The 18,072-nt window shown below is 43.3% G+C and overlaps 1 protein-coding gene and 1 pseudogene across 1 annotated transcript in view; one reads left to right on the forward strand and one right to left on the reverse strand.

Annotated features, from left to right (window-relative positions):
- CTTNBP2NL (CTTNBP2 N-terminal like) overlaps positions 1-18,072 on the forward strand; it is a 428,304-nt gene that overhangs the window by 154,507 nt on the left and 255,725 nt on the right. The window lies entirely within an intron of this gene.
- LOC105878783 (ribosomal protein uL30-like pseudogene) lies at positions 4,647-5,413 on the reverse strand (annotated as a pseudogene).

The following is an 18,072-nucleotide window of genomic DNA, read 5'->3' on the forward strand; positions in this document are numbered from 1 at the left end:
TAGCTATAGGATTGAGCTCTGGTCAAAAAATATAAGTGCAAGTAATGGGGGCCACCTCCAGGGATGGCCCATCAAAATCTCCTCCACCCTCTTTCTCCGTTCTCAGACTGAATGGAGATGAGGGTGGTGGAGGAGCAGATGGGAGAAGTCCAGGTCCCTCTATGAGTAGGCGGTCCACGGCCTAGACCCTGCCCCACTCGCCAACACCAACACACATTGTACTTCAGTGAGAGTGAGAAACACTCTTTGACTGTGTCAAAACACTGGGATTTTGGAGTTATTTGTTATAGAATATAGTCTGCCCTGATATACTTACAAAATACAGTTGACCTAAATAGTTTGCAAGACACATTATATCTGTCATTCTGTGGCTCCTGGTAGACACTATTAGTACACATAAGAAAAGAGTAGCTGAAATTAACAATAGGAAACACCTTGGTAGCTGTACATACTGCTAATTGTAATTTTGCATTTATTCATTCATTTAACAAATATTTATTATGTACCCACCATGTGCCAGGCTCTGTGCTAAGTATTGGGAATTCAGAAGTAAACAAAATAGACAAGTATCCTGCCTTTGTATAATTGACAGTCTAATGGAAGATGCCAATGTGAAACAAATAATTACTAGGATGAATGTTAGGAATATTAGGAGCCAGGGAATGGCAGATATATCAGGTCTTGCAAAATTTTTATGTCATTGCCATATCTAAATAATTTATGCAACTATTTTTGTTGCTCTGCTTTTATACCTCTGAAAATGATATACAACTGGAGGCAGAAAAAAAATTTCCAGAAATTATCTGACATCTTTAATAGAGTGCAAAATATAATGCCTCTAAGTAATATAAACAAAACTCAGGACAGGATGAAATTAAAATAGCACAAATACAAGAGACATGGATGACATATGGAAAAATTGGAAGGAAAGTGTATGTGTGCATGTGAATCATTAGAGTCCACTTTGGAGATAGTAAAAAGGAGAACCTTTATTGTAGAAAGTGGAATCATAATTTGAAAGACAAATTTCAGAAATCCTCCCAGAATTTAGAGGTAAACGATGAGGAGATAAAAGTGAGGGAGGGAAAAAGAAGACAATAGGCATTTTGGAATGAATTAGGAAGGGGCAAGGAGTAAGAGATTGTTAGAATTAATGATCTTAAATAGGAGACACCCAAAGAGAATGTTTCACTGTTGACTTAAAACACTCAGTGAAATACAAAAAGTATAAAACTAAAAAAAAACTAAAAAGTGCTTTATAAAAGTTTAGGAGAATTCAACATGGTGCCTCTGCTTTCAAACAATGGGGATGATAAGAATCAAAGACCAAAAAAAAGTCCAAATACCAAAAAATAAAAAAGAAGTCATAACAACAAATGCACATGTTATAGATAAGTGTTCTTCCTGGCTGCTCAGCATCTGGCAGGTCTCTGACTCCTAGGACCGAAGCTGAGGGGACAGATCATCATTTTCCTGGCACCCAGGCCCAGCCTTCAATCTTAGCTCAGCCAGTCAGATGCTCCAGCCTGGGGCTTTGAAAGTTGAGGGAGTGGCACAAAGTGTAAGCACAGTCGGAGATTATTTGGGGGTGGCTGCTGTGAGGTCGAGAGTCCAGCTCTACAGCAAAAGTAACAAGAAACAGTGGAGTGCAGGCATTGCGGGAGCAAGGGGCCAGCTGCAGTGTCCCGCCACAGTCTGTGGCATGATCTGGGCTCTGTCTTGCCTTCCATCATTCCTGCTCGTTATCAGAGACAGCTTTTCTCTTTCCAGACATCCTTCCAACACTCTCTTTCTCTGCTTATGTTAGATAGAGTCTGTTTCTTGTCGTGTGCAAACAAGAACCCAACTGCTAGAGCATCAAACAAGATGATAGCAGTAAAAACAAATGTATCCATTATAACAATAAAAATAAATGGGTCAAAAATTCTTTTCAAAAGACAAAAAAGAGTCTCAGGTTGCGTTTCAAATTGTTAATGAATTATTACAAGAGAGACATCTAAAACAAAATAGCTCAGAAAGATGAAAAATAAAAGGATTGGTAAAGATACATCAGGTTAATGCAAATAAAAGAAAGCAAAAGCAGAATGTTAACACAAGTTAAAGCCAAATTTAAGAAAAGAGATTAACTGGGATGCAAAGGTTAATTTTAGATTTTTGTTTATTTTTATCATATAAGTTATTATGAGACTGGATTATTATAAAAATTAAGTCAATACAGAAATATATGAAAAATGTGAAAGTGCTTCCTTCTATTCTTCAACTAATGCCCCATTGCTAAAAGGTAATCTCTGTTAAGTATTTGGTGTGTATATTTCTAAACCTTTATGCATGTATATGCTCACGTAATCACATGCAAATAGATGACTTTGGGGATGTTGTTAAATCGTAGTTGTGGCCATGAGATGTGTCACAGTTGTGGCAGTTGAGGTGCATTTCTGAGAGTTGGTGAGATCCTCCAGCCTTAGCACCTTCAGGCCTACCTCAGTGTTTGAGCCAAGGTCATGCTGTCCTTGGGCAGCAGCCAGCTAATCACTGAGCAGAGGGGCTCCTAGAGTCTGGCCATTTCTGCCCAGGGCAGGACTCTTCTCTGAGCAATTTTTGTACCAGATCTCCCTGTGGCATTGGCTGAGGCTTTCCTGGAGCTACAGCACAAGCCCAGGCTCCTCCTGCCCAAGCTCCCTTCCTTCCTCCTCTTCTTCCTCGGTGTCAAACCTGCATCATGATTTGAAGGCTTCTCCTGCCTACTCCAGATCTCCCCCTTTTATCTTTTATGAGCATGCCTCCAATTACTCTTTTGTATGTCTAACCCCATTTTATCATGAAAATGACACACGGGATAGTGGAAGTGGTCCAAGAAAACAAGGACTGAGATGAATGGGGTTTTAAAATCGAATTACTCACTGCTTGGCAGATAGGGAGGACCTTCCTGAGTGGTATGTGGAGCCATCGATAGTGAGTGGCACAAGACAATGGTCCAATTGTTAAAATTTTCATCAGTGGTGACTTGGAAAAACATCCCAAGGGAGGGGAACATCCTGGCATTTTGAAGAGCTATGGGGGAACAAGGCACACAAGGTCAATGAGTTTGGCTGGTTATTAGAGAGTTGCATTGATGTCTCACAGAAACACATGAGCAATTGAGTGTGATTAACAGTGAAAAACTAAGTTTGAGAAACAAGGGCTTCTTTGATAAAGGTCCCTGTCTCCTGTAGTGGAAAATAGATACAACTCAGGATCTCGTTGTTAGGGTCGTGAAGTTTCAAAGGTGATTTAAAGACTCAGCCAAGGCAGGGCCCATACTGGGAAAACCTGAGACCCCAAAAGTGGTTTGGGGCCTCTGAGTGGAGACTTCAGAGGACTGAGTCTCTACAGACTCCCTTGAACCTCAGAGGCTGCAAAATGGCATGTGCTTTCCTACCAAGAGCTGGTAGTGCCTTCCCCCATATGACAGAGGCTTCTCTCATACAAGGCAAAAGGACCACTCTGCAGGAGCTGTCCCTACCCCTCCTGGCTGCCATTCTGGTAACTAGGGGTAAATTCCAGCATAACCAGCTAGAGAAGTACTGGGCCCATTAAGGGAGGAAAGAGCTTATACTCCAAGGGAGCCAAGGGAGTATCCAAGAGATTGGACTTTTGGGATTCATGCTCAAGGGCACATAGGACTGGATAGACAAGGGATCATGGACTTGGGGTACTCTCTTGGGAAATGAGATTCAACACCCTGTTAAGGAGTCCAGGAAATGGAACAAACTACCTGTTACAGTGGCTCTTAGAAGCCCAGACAAAACGATGGCCCATCCTGAGCAAAGTTGAAATTGCTATGGGAGCAGATAGCAGATACGTGAATACAAGCCAAAAACGCAGCAGCCACACTGAGAGTGGTGAATGAAAATCTTCTCAGTGAGCAGAGCTGTGAGTGGTCTGCCTGGTGAAGCACTTTGCATGGCAGGAAAAGCAGCCTGAGGTGAGGATATGCACAGATACCTGGGCAGTGGCAAATGGCCTGGCCAGTAGTCAAAGGCCAAGCAAAGAAAAAACCTAGAGACAGTTGAAGACAGGAAGATGTAGGGTAGAGGCTTGTGCATGGTCATATGGAAGTGGACACACTGAAGATTTTTGTGTCACCTGTATGGACCCACCAGAAAGCATCCAGGAGATGTGGATAGGATAGGACATGGGCTATAACCATGGGATTCACTAGTTGTGTTACACACTGCAGGCCTGATAGAATGTTGGAATGACCTGCTGAAGGAATAGCTCAAGTTTATAAGCAATATTCTTTAAGATTCAAGTATGCACTTGGTCTTAGACCACTGTTGCAGGAGTCTTAGGGATCCTTGTACACATGCTTGAGCTATTCATTCACCAACGTTTAAATTCAGGATAGAAGATCTGACAAAGCAGGACTCCTTTCTCCATGGTATGTGCTGATTTCAGAGGTGGCAGCAGCCAAAGTGGGAAACACTGAAGTTTTCCTTGGAACTGGACTGTGTCGAGAGGTTCTGGCCATGAGCATAACCTACTGTCTTTTCCTCGACACTTTCCTTCGTTTTTGAAGATAAAGCAGAAAATAATCTTCTCTGAAGATACTTGATAATTCCAAAACCCAAAAGCACATGCTCCCAATGCTTTCAGATATTCTGGGTCTAGTTCAGCTGGCAGATGAGCTGATGGATGCGTTCACCCCGATAGCCAGGTGAGCCCATCTCCTTGAGGAAGCCCACTTTATTCTTGGTAGCATGACGAGCCACTGAGAGTTAGAAAGGGCACAGGAACCATGAGATGTCCTGGAAATACTTCCCTGGGAAGGCAATTTCATGAATGAGGTCTTCCAAGCAAATGACACCAAACCTCTCCAGGTACTCTTCGATCACTGTGTTACCTGTCAGGGGGATGGTCTTATTCTGGACCTTGGCTTGCCCACGTCTCAAGATGAGTTCCCAGACAGACTTCAGACTTGGACATTCCCAGCTCACATAAGGTTCCACCATACGCAGCATTTTTAGGCTCTGAGGGGTGGGGTGACTCCAACAAAGACACCACTGAAAATTTTCTTTAGCCGAAGTCTTGCAATGATCTTTTGCACCAGTGAACTCACTCCATTAATCCTTTGGATGAGTACAACAAAAGCCAAGGAATGTTTATCCAGCAATTCCAAGGCATGAGGTTTCACTTCTAGTTGTCTGAGACGCACCATGTCGAATTGCTGCCGCCAGAAATCATGTAGAAACTATTCCAATCAGTTAAACCCGGGCTCTTTTCCTTTCCTCTGCTCCTTCTTTGCCAAAAATGCTTGCTTTGCCTGGGTGGTTTTGAGGACTCAGTAAACCTTTCTCTTTTTCAGGAGATTTTCTGAAACCAAAGGGAGTTTTTTCCTTTCCTCTTGCTCCGCCATCTTTCTAGTGTTGCAGCTACTGATTGTATGCATGAGTCTTTGCTCTTATAAACTGTAATGCAATACACGTATTTTCTCTGTGCACATGTTCAAGTTTTTTGAAGGACATACACCTAGAATTCAAATTATTGAATCAAAGGATGTGCACATTTTAAAAATTTAGATATATAACAGCCAAATTGCCTTCCTCCCCAAAAGCTGTACTAATTTATACTCCTAGAGATTTTTATTGGCAAAAGATTATTGACAATGAAGGTATAACACTAAAGACCTTTTATGTGCCAAATATTATTGCACTGAAACAAAAAGCAAAATAAGTACTATAATTATAAAGAAAAACTTATATTTTAAGTTTAAAAATAAAAATAAGAAATTTGGAAAAACGAGAATATGAAGATCTGAGTATTGGCTGGGCATGATGGCTCATGCCTGTAATCCTAGCTACTTTGGGAGGCTGAGGCAGGAGGACTGCTTGAGGCCAGGAGTTCAATACCAGCATGGGTAACATAGTGAGACTCCCCCATCTCTACAAAAAATATAAGAAAAAAAATTTTAGCCAGGCATGGTTGCATGCACCTGCAGTCTCAGCTACTGGTTAGGCTGAGGCAGAAGGATCCAGGAATTTGAGGTTACAGTGAGCTATGATTGGGCCACTGTGCTACAGTCTGGATGAGAGAGCAAGACCCTATCTCTAAAAAAACCAAAAAAGAAACAAAGAAAAATCCAAGTATTATGTTGTGCCCACAATCTAGGGCTTATGGAATACTTAGTAAACAAACAATATATTAGGACCTAAAGAAAATATCAGTATATTTGAAAAAGCAAAACTTCTATAGGACACTAACTCTGATAACACTATAGTGAAATTGAAATTAAGAACAAACAAATTGGCAGAGGTGGGAGGATCACTTGAGGCCAGGAGTTCAAGACAAGCCTGAGCAACATAGCAAGACCCCATCTCTACAAAACATTTTTAAAATTAGCTGGACTTGGTGGGGCACACCTATAGTCTTAGTTACTCAAGAGGCTGAGGCAGGAGGATCACTTGGGCCTAGGAGTTCAAGGTTATAGTGAGCTATCATCGAGCCATTGCATTCCAGTCTGGGTGCTACAGCAAGACTTCATCTCCTAAAAAAAAGAAAAGAAAGAAATTAAACATACACGAAAAGCCTCTAACCACTTTGAAATTAAAAAGAAAAGTTCCTAAATATTAATAACTACTAGACCAATGGGGAAACCAAAACCATGATTACCAGTTATTTAGAAAATAATAAGAATATCATATACTAAAATGTATGGGATATAGCCAAAGTTTTGAAACACATAGAATTAAATGCTTTAGTTATGAAACAAGGAAAATCACACAAAGTTAGCATTCAACTCAAGAAGTTAGAAAAGCCAAAAACAAGATAGACATTAAGTAAAATGGGAAGAAAAACATTAACAGAGGCAAAAGCAAAAAATGAATGAAAATTAAAAAGAAAAATTATTAAATATATCCAATATATGATTTGTTGAAAATATCGACAATTAGACAAATGTGTGGCAGGTGCAATCAGTGAGAAGACAGAGAAAACACAGATACATACATGAAGTGTTACCGCAGATAGAAAGGAAGCTAAATGAGAAAATATTATGTACAACAGTATGCTAGTAAAGTTGAGAATTCAGGTAAAATGAACAATATTTTTTAAAAGATGAATGTCTAATATTGCCTTATAAAGCAGAAAATCTGACCAGAACAATAACTAGGGCAGAAATTGTAAAAATCTCTCATAAAGGTCTTAGACCCAGAGACTTTTATTTCTTTCTAACATTCAAAAAAAAGGAAGATTTCCATATTAGTTAATTTGTTTCAGAGCATGGCAAAAGATTTAAAAAAAACTTCTAAATTCTTTTTATGAATCTAGCATATCCTAAAACTAAATCATGAACTAGGGCATAAAGGGCTCGGCCAAACATTATCTATGAAAATGCTGGTAAAAATCCTAACGATGATGTAAATCAATAAAATCCAAAAATAAATACACCACGACTAAGTAAATCTTATTTTAGAAATGCAAAAAATAAGCCTTCAGTATTGGCTAATATATTAGTATAATTTACTATGTGGACAAATTATTGATAGATCAAAGGAGAAAAACTATGATCTTAATAGATACTCCAAATTCAAATAAAATTCAAAATCTTTTTTTGTTTACATTTTTTAAAAACCTCTTCAGAAACTATGAAGGGAGAGAGATTTCCTTAAGAAACAAATTTTGGTCTCACACTGATAGCACACTTGTTCTCAACATCTTAGACACAGGCCCATTAGTTTCCGAAACAGCGTAAGGATGCCTGCTATTGCCACTATTATTTATCGCTGGCCTCAGCTAATTAAATAAGGCAAGATGTACCAATAATAATAAAAATGACTAGAATTTGACTGTGTGCTTACTGTATTCCAGGCACTGCACCAAGCACTTTTCAGTTTTCACTTAATTCACACAATAACCCTATGCAGTGGTGTCGTTATTATGCCCATTTTACAGATAAGGCAATAAGTCACTGAATGGCTAAGTAACTAGCCAAGGTAGGTACGAGTAGTAAATATTGAAAAGCAAGGACACAATTATTACAATTTTCAGATGTTGTGATTGCTTTTCTAGAAAGTCCAAGACTTAGATGAAAACCATTTAAAAAGTACTACTGACAACAAAACATCCTCTCTCCCACCCCTCTTAATCTTCTCTAGGATGCTGCAAGAGCCATGAGGCAAGACAGATGTTTAATTTAGTCTGGCAAGAGGGTAAGATGTCTGTCTTCCCCATTTACTCATCTTAATCCTTAATCGCCACTGTCCTCCCCAAGCAGTCTGTCTCATTTACTTTGCTCCCATCTGCAATCAAGGGGTGAGCTCCAAAGACATCTGGAGTCTTAAAACCCAATAATGATAAGCAGAAGCAAACAAAAACAAAGCAAAAATCCTTTAGAAATCTCTGTCCATAGCTGATGTGCATCTGTAAGGCCCCGAAAGCTCCAGTCCTGAGGCTTAATAACAGTGGGGGGGAGGCAGGGTTGGCAGAAGAGCAACCCTCTGTAAGACCCAGACTCATACATCAGTAATGACTGTGGCTGCCACTCAGCCAGGCCCTGGATCACAGCACCAGCAAGTTCCCTGAGTTCCCTGAGAGCCAGACCCGGGGCCCAGTGGCCTGCCAGAGAGGGAGGCTTGCTGGGGTGGCCTAAAAAGGGCTTGAGGCCAACTGGGGCACCACAAGGACTCTGGGCACCTGGGGAGGCAGTGGCAGTGGGTAAGGGGAAGAAGGGATAAAGGGTACTGTAACTAAAGCTGGCCCTACAAGGGCAAACATCCTAAGGACATTCAGCCTGGTCTACCAAAATGGCTTTTGACTGTTTGGGAAACAGCATGACAGAGTGAAAACAACACTGCACCAGTATCAAAAAGACCTGCATTACGCCCTTGCCAGGCCACCTAACCTAAATTAACGGCTGTCTGTCTTTTGAGGAACTGTTCATCTTTCTGAGCTTACGTGCTATATCAAATGGTTGTGGGGACCATTACATAAGGCCACAGTTGGGATTAATCACAGAAATGGGAAGAGTCTATGTCCGTGTCTTGATTTTAACGCATTAACTTCCATTTTCCAATGGGGATCTGAGGCCCAGCAGTGGCCTGAGGTCTTGAACATTGTGTTCATGAATCTCTGTTGTTGGGTCTTCCCTGCCTGCTCTGCGGAGGACATCGCCTAAACCACAGACTCCTGTGTGGAGGGAATACTCCTCCGCATAGAGTGGGCATTCAAGAAACGTACGACTAAATCTGTAAAACGGAAATGGCCATTCCTTCCCTGACTCTCTCACGAGGTTGTCGTGAATACAAACAAAAATAGATATGACAGTGCTTTGTAAATGGGAGAGCATATACAAAGGTGAAGAGGCTTATTATTATCATGCTGATGTGTTATCAGCAATGATGGGCATGATGATGGTTTTCTCGGGTTGTCCTTGCTGGGGCTGTGGGAGGCAGCACGTGTAGAGCACGTGTAAAGTGCTTGGCCAGTAAATATTAGGCAGGACCACTGACCTGGTTCTAGGGCTCAGACTCCTACTCCCAGGCCTCCCACATCCCCTTCTCATTCCTCCCACAGACTACAGGCATTTATTTGCAGGTTGGCCGGCTCTGATCCTGCAAACTGGCTCTTCACTCTTCCACTTTGCCTTCCGCCTCTCTAACATCTTTCCATCCCCTCACGTGTGTTCCCTAGTTAGGAGGTGCCACACATTTGGTGCTTGGTTTGCATGAGCCCTGTTGTGCTCACAGGCAGGATATGAGGAGTCCTTAAAAAGAAATCAGGGCCGATCGCCCATCTGTCCCATCCCTGAGGAGTGTTTTCTCATCTCAAGCCATGACTGTGCCTACCACCTTCCACCTTCTCCTACCCCTTCCAAAATGGTAATGAGCACATTTCATGCCCAACCTGTTCTCCAAAGAATCTAGGCCCATGAAAGTTTGTTGGCCACACTCATCAGAGAAACTGAGGCAGGAAAAGCAGGAAAGAGTAAATAGGAAAGGAGAGGAAATGAATGATCCCCAGTAAGATGGAAGATTCTTTTCCTAGTCATAAAATCACACTACTTCCTGGGCCCTGTGGACCATAGGTCATGTCCAAAGACAGGACTTGGGGGTGGAGAGCAAGGAAAATTCCAGCCCTGCTCCTTTGGCAAGCACCCCTTCTTAGGGGGTGGGTGTGGGTGCAGGCAGCTAAAGCACAGTCTGGGAGGCCCCATGGAGCAGGAGTGCTAGCTCCAAAAATGGTTGCACTTCCAAGGAGGCTGGATGGGGTCAGAGCTCTTCATGGTCCTGACAAGGAAGCTCCCGCAATTTCCAGATTTTTTTAGAGGCAAACGTAAGGTGGTCATGAGGGGCTGAGCTGCAAGGAGGACGCGTGTCTGCCAGCCAGCTGAGAGGGTGGAAACCAGGCTGGAGCTGCACACGGGTGAGCTCACCCACTCCAGCTGCCTCCCGTGCAGAGCCAGCATTGCTTGTGAGGCACCAGAAGTGTCTCCTGCTGGGAGAAATTCAGCGTGCACCATGTGGAGATTAACACTTGAATTATGACCTGAAGGTGACTCACCTCTGGGGAGACCAGGGAACTGGGCAATCACTGGGGTTGGCGGGTGTGGGGGGTGGCGAGGAGAGGAGAAGCTATGCTCAGGCAATCTGTCTTCATCTTACAGCCAGTCCCTGAGGTGCTTTGCCAGCCTGGAGGTACGAGGGTAATGTCCCATATAATTTCCTTGGTTTGAATGATCGACACAGGCTCTGTCCTGGGCTCTTATCGCCCCATTCTCTCCGCAAACCCCATTGCTGCCAGGCACCTTCTAAATAAGGCTGAACATCTGACTCCGTCTTTTTTTTTCTTTTTTATTTCAGTATATTATGGGAGTACAGATGTTAAGATTACATATATTGACCTTGCCCCCCCCACCCCACGAGTCAGAGCTTCAAGCGTGACCATCCCCCAGATGGTACACATCTCACTCGTTGTGTATGTAAATACCCATCCACTCCTCCCCCCGCCCACCTGCACAACACCCGATAAATGTTATTCCTATATGTCCACTTAGGTGTTGATCAGCTAATACCAATTTGCTGGTGAGTATATGTAGCGCTTTCTCTTGGGCTGGGCTCCGTGGGCTCTGAGCCCTGGCTTCCTACCTGAGGCTGATGGCCAGCCCCAAGGTGTAGCCTTCTGTTTCTTGTTAACATCATGACCACAGTCACGTAGGACTAAAGCTGCTTCTGGTGACAAACCTAGAAGTAGCCCCAGGCCGTTATCAAACTTTCTGCCATGGGAAAGAAGCTGAGGTCAAAGCCTGCTTGAAGACCCCCGGGGCCGCCTCATAAGCAGTCTGTCTGCATGAGAGACTTCCGGCACACAGCTCCGTAGAGCCCAGTGTCCTTAAGAGCACTGCAGTGCAGCCTGGATTCAACAGGTGGGGGCTTTGTCAGTAGCTGGTCTTTTCTGTAAACCTGTTGGGGGATGGGCATAACTTTTGACTTCTGCTGTCAAAGGTTGTATACCTGGGTTCTCTCCCGCCCTCCCCAGATCACCCTTCCCTTCCTTCCCCATCAGTCCCCGCCACATGCTCTTAACCTTTAAACCTACCATCTGGCCAGTCCCACAGAGCCACCTAGAATTTCTCTCATGTTGAATTGACCCTATAGGTAGCTGGAGAAGGCAGTTATCTGTGTTGTGTGATTTCACTGTCACTAACAGATCTATTTCTTGGTGGTGCTTCTTGTACAAGTTGCCAGAGTGTCTGAAATCTTATCAGTAAAGTTACGTCCCAATGGGCTAAAGCAAAGCGCCTCCAGGAGTCCTCTGTTAGGGTGAAAATGCCCTTGCCAGAGATAAACTCAGTGAGTGACCTGTCATCTACATCCCAGTGCAAATTCGCCTCTTCTCTCCAAAATAGTGCCTGAACACTCCCAGGTGAGCCAGGGCCATAGATACATGCAGTTCTGGGTATTGAAGAAAGAGGTTGTGGAAACAGTAGTGCCCAATGGTGGAACTTATGGGCTAGGAGTCCCAGCTGGACTATAACCCCAGCCTAGAGAGCTTAAGCAAGCGACTCAACCTCACTAGCCTTTCAGTTTCCACCCCAATATTATCTCTATTCGAACTCTCAGGGAAATCATTAGAACTTAGTAGAAATGATCTGAGAATGCACACACACCCACACACCCACAAGCACATTTCAACAGCCATTTATTGCATAATTACCACGTACCAGGTCCCGAGATAGTAGCTGAAAATTCTCAGGTGACTGAAACTTGGTCCTTCCAAGCAAGATGTTTTGAATCTACCAGGACAGATGATCAGCATCAATGTATAACTTGCAGCAGTACTAGATTATGCACGTGTGTCTAGGGAGCCAAGAAGGGCCATTTAACCCAGTCTCAGATGCAGGGTGTGGGCAAAGGAGATGACCCCTGATCTGGAAGACTAAGTAGAATAAATGAGGGAAGAGGACTGGAAAAGGGGAAAACATCCTACATAGAAGGAATGACTTGGACAAATAAAATGGCAGTGGAATATTGAGATATATGGGTAAATATGACCAATTAAGTGGTTCTAGAGCTTAAATGATGAAGAATGGAGTGTCATAAAATAAGGGTTAGAAACAAGCAGGAGCTAAACAGTGGAGGATCTTTCATATTAAATTAAGGAGCTTGGAGTTCATGTATCAAGCAACCCTACTCAACAGGGTTTTAAGCAAGTAGATTACAGAGTCAGTTGGGAGCAGTGTGGCAGATGGATCAGAAAAAGAGAGAGAGTGGAAAGTGCTCTGCAAGGTGATGGCAATGTGAGATTGTATGTCCAGCTCCTTTGACCTGTGGTTTCACTGGGATGCTGATTGAGAGCTGCTGTTGCTTAGAAGTTAGGGCCACCTGGCCCCACAAAAAGCTGGGACTTCCGGCAACATGTACAGAGTGTTTTTCTAATAGCTTGTATGGTATTATGCCCAGGTATCCTAGGATCAAAGGAAGACTTGAAGGGAACTCTTTAATAGGCTGCTACAGGTCTCTCTCCTGGACCATCCTGGCCATAAAATTTGTTGATAAATTTAGTGAAACACCATGCCTTTTTGTGACGCAAACTTAAATACAATATCTAATGTATTGTGGGATAGATCAAAGACTCTAAAAATATTCTGACAAGCCGAAACAATAGTTAAAACCAATTAAATCAACTTAACCAGATTAATGTTAAGCACTGCTTTTAGATTCCTTCAAAATCAATTGCATAAGTACAAGATTTGGGGTACTAGGCTTGATGGCAGAGATATTTATTCCTTCATCAAATGCTTACTGGGAAGCCACTACATGCCAGTCTTAAAGCTCCTGTGCTTACCTCTATCACTGTATATAGTACGCTTTATTTGAACCAAGTCTGCTTCCCTTCTTATGCTATATGCTTTTCTAGGTGAAAAACTAAGCCTCATCTTTATATCCCAGGAACCTAGGGCCACATACAGAAAAAGACAAAGACTTCTTGAATGCCTATGTGTGCCAATGCTTTCCATTCATAACCTTTCATTCTTACAACAATCATATTAGATTCATTTTATAGCTGACAAAGTTAAGGCTCAATGATGTTAACTAAATTGCCTACAGTTTTTCTGCCAGTAGATTTCCAAGCTGATATTTGAACCCAGAGCCAACTACTTCCAAGGTTGATTCTCTTTCCATCATATTGCACTGACTCTATATTTGCATAAGATCCCAATAATGTGCATTGGTGTTGAGTTGTAGCCAGAACTATACAAAACTGAGCCTCTCTTCAAGATCTAGCAGTTTAGTAGGTGTATTTTACCTGGGGAGGGGCAGGAAAGGTAGAGGAGAAGGCAAGAATTGGTCACCAACTCCCTATGCACCTCCTGTTAGGTGAAGCTGCTCAGAAGAGAATGGTAGCTGAGGCTGCTCTGACAGGATCATGAAACCCAGAACAAGGGCTGTGTTGGCCACGCTGTGCTCTACTCTGCTCAGACTGCACCCCGACTTCTGATCCAGTTCCAACCAAGACACTTTGGGAGAGAATCACTGCCAATGAGAATTTATTCAGAAGAGGACATTCAGCATGGTAGGGGTCTAGAAAGCATGTCATATGAAGAATTATTGGAAGGAAAGGTGATAGTTAGCCTGAGAAATTGTTTGCTTAATAGGCGAACAATTCTTATTTCAAATATTTGAAGATGCAATTGCATAGTTTTCCTGTTATGTATGTAGACAACACTGGTGTCTATGTATTGTGATTTCTGAATGTTGGAGGGGTTGTGGAAAAGAGAGCCAGTTGGGTTTATTTCCATGGGTCAGACACTTCCTATCCATCTGATCTAATTCTCATGACAGCCCTGCCAAGCCCTCTACTTCACAGAGAAGGAAGCGCCTGAGAACTTTGCCCAATCACAGTTTGTAAATAGCAGAGCCAAGACTTGCACCAAAGTGTACTTGTTGTTGCTGTTATACAGCATGAGCTTGTCTTTTTCTTTACTTCCTTATGATTATGTTTGGCCAAAGGGAGCACATGCAATGGATGGGCATCTTAAAGACCACTTCCCAACATGAAGAAGAGGGCTCCCAAACTCAGGCAGGATTCCTCTGCTCATTGTGTCAACTCCCACAGCCCGGCCAACCAACTGCAGCCCTCCCTCCAGAATCTAGAACTCAGTCAAGAACCCTTGGGGCCCCTGGTGAAGATGGCACAGACATGGGTCCAATTGCTCACCAGGACCTTCAAGGTGCTCCATAATCTAAGCCCTGTGTACCTACACATTCTCACCTCTCAATGTCCCCCACCACACTCCCCACCAGACTACTTGCCTATTTTCTCACCCAGGCCTTGGTACAAGCTCTTCCTTCTGCCTAAAATACATTTGCCACACCCCCTTGCCTGCTTGGTACCCATTCATTCTTCAGATCTGAACCTCTGGGTGACCCCCACCCTTGACTGACTTCGGTGTCCTTCCATGTGCACGCACCTACTCCGTGCCTGTCTGTATCTCAGCACTTTTCTCACCACTGGGGCCAGTCTGTAACCCCTCGAAGGCAGGCAAAGTGTTGTCCTCTTTTTATATTTCTGGGGCATGGCACAGTGCCTATTACATAGTGCTGTTGCATGAATGAATAAATGAATATGTGCTTTGGGGTCAGTTGGATCTGGTTTGAAGACAGGCTCCACCACTCAAAGGTTGGGTTCAAACCTTAGGCAATTTACTCAGTCTCAGAGTTTCAGTGTCCTCAACCTGTTAATTGGGAATAAGAACACTTACATCATAGGGATTATTATGAGCATTCAATGTATCAGTAAAGAAACTGGCCCATGTGACTTACATAGAGTTAAGAACGATGAGAACAATAGATGATAGTATTTTTAGAGTTCAAACGGATTCACTCACTAGAAAGTTTTCTTATTCTGAAAGGCATTTTTTCAATGCCAAGAATTTTAAAAAGATATTATCTAAAGCATTTGACTCTGTGTCTCTATAAGTGGACACTCCTTCTTAGTGTGACCTGTCCATGCTATCGTGTCCGGCTTGAGTTGAAGAGGTGGATGGAGCAGGCTGACTGCCCTGGGACACCAGGAGCCAGTCTTGCAGAATTTCCTCAGATTCCGACACTTTCAGCTGGGCGGCCTGCCTTTACCTCTCTTGCAGCTAACTCCTAAGAGATTCATCTCAGGCACCACTCCCATCCCCTACCTCTTACGATACTTGGTGGGGCCCCCTCCATAATTGGGTAGTCCCTCCCTGGGATGACCTCTCTGAACACCTGTCCCACTGCCCTGTGTGTCGCTCCTTACCTGCTTACCTCTCCCACCTGGCTGGGAGCAATGTGAGCAGAAGGAAAACATCCTCATCTCTGCAGGCCCACCCTCCAGTGCAGGGCCTGGTCCTGGAAGGTGTCACAGATGTCAGTGGGATTGTCTGGCCAGCACCCAGCTGCTCTTCTCCTGGAAGCATGAGCACAGTGGGTGCTGGTGCCACTGGGTTGGTCCATTTGTGGGCACCTGACCCAAGGGGCCCAAGTCCCCTCCCTGGGCTTCCAGTCTTGAGACTGAGAGCCTTTCAGAACCATTTCGTCCTGAAGGATTGGAGCTCAAAGATGTAAAACTCAGAGCTTGAGGCCACGTTTCTGCTGTGTGGAGAAAGACAGTTTGGGGTGGATGAGAATAGAGAGGGAAGAAGAATCCTGCTAGCATGAAGGGCCCTGGTCCCAAGGGTTTCTGAAGCTCAACCACAGTCCTGGCTTCCTTGTAGCTTGGGCTTTACACATTTTAATGACCAAGTTAATGAATGCCCTTAAAGAATATTCACATTGAACTTTGATGGCACAAAAGCAGTGGGTCAATTCAGTTAACCAAAACAGTCAGAACCATCTCCTAGATGGGAGTCAGTGCAAAAACACAGCAGCTTTCTTGTCCCTCTGGGAAATAATGCTGCCTCTCACTTCCCCTGATCTCTCCGGGGTCCCTACAGGAGTGAGCTTTGGTTGCCCACCCTGGTAACCAGCCATGCAGACACCTTTTGTAGGTTCTGTCCTTTCTCCCGCTTATTTCCCATTCCCTCACAGTGCTCCTGGGATCACCTCCCAATACGCTCTTTGCATCCTGTTCCCCCCATAAAATTCTCCAAGAGAAATACAATAAAGAAGGATGCTGAGAAGAGGCCCCAAATCAAACAATCTCTAATTTTACCCTAATCTCTTTTCCCAAAACCACCATTCAGACAGCTACTCTTGTATCTGGCTCTCTGGTTACTTTAAGAATCTCTAAATATGTAAATACATTTTGTTAAGTCATTAAGCTTGTAAGAAATAAGAAATTAATTAGCATTAGCATGTTGAATCATTTAGGTGTCAGTAGCTAATATGGCTAATTGACATTTAATAAGACTTGCTATCTAATTTACTGTGAATTACATTAAATGTTAATTAATTGCTTAGTTATTCTTTACACAATTATTATATGTTAATGTGCATTTAATAGCTTATTATTTGGGTGATTGTCCTAATGGCAAACAAGTTACCTGTTAGTTCTGGTTTGAACATACTCAGAACATTCTTAAAGTCATTCTCTTAAACATAACCAATTAATGGATTAATTGATATAAGTTGAAACCACTGAAAAAATTAGCATGAGTTTATTAAGCCGCAATCGCCTGGTTAAATTGGCAGAGCTTTCGGGGTTTGTTTACCTGCTATCAACATCCATAACATGGAATACTATATTACCCATTACATTAAGCTATTTCCTGGCTCTGATAAACTAGCACACATTATAGCACACCTGATTGGCCCATGCTTCAATCTCAGAAGATTCATTAATAGAGTAATGTGGCTGGCACACAAGCAGGTGTGAGATTTTGGCTGCAGTAGTAGAAGTATAATGTCTAAAATGAAAGAGGTCATAGTCCTGCTCTGTCCTATGCTAATGTGGCCATATTTGGGGTATTTTGTTAATTCTGGGAATGACATATTTAAAGATGTGAATTAGGTCTGGAGTCCCCATCCATTTTGGCACCAGGGACGAGTTTGATGGAAGACACTTTTTCCACAGATGGGGGTAAGTGTGGGGATGAGGGTGGTGGCTGGCCATTTTGGAATGATTCAAGTGCATTCCATTTATTGTGCAGTCAAACCTCTCTGCCAACGATAATCTGTATTTGCAGCCGCTCCCCAGCGCTAGCATCACCAGCTCAGCTCCACCCCAGATCATCAGGAATTTGATTCTCATAAGGAGGGCGCAACCTAGAATCCCTCGCACGTGCAGTTTTCAGTAGGGTTCATGTTCCTATGAGAATCTAATGCTGCTGCTGATCTGACAGGAGGCGGAGCTGATGTGGTGAGGTGGAGCAACTGTAAACACAGATGAAGCCCAGCCTAAGCAAGAGTGAGACCCCATCTCTACTAAAAATAGAAAACATTTTTAGCTGGGCATGGTGGTGCACACCTGTAGTCCCAGCTCCTCAGGAGGCTGAGGCAGGAGGATTGTTTGAGCCCAGGAGTTTGAGGTTGCTGTGAGCTAGGCTGACACCACGGCACTCTAGCCTAGGCAACAGACAGAGACTCTGTCTCAAAAATAATAATAATAATAAAAAACAGATGA

This window comes from Microcebus murinus, chromosome 2, assembly GCF_040939455.1.
Source record: "Microcebus murinus isolate Inina chromosome 2, M.murinus_Inina_mat1.0, whole genome shotgun sequence".
Classification (NCBI taxonomy): Eukaryota; Metazoa; Chordata; class Mammalia; order Primates; family Cheirogaleidae; genus Microcebus; species Microcebus murinus.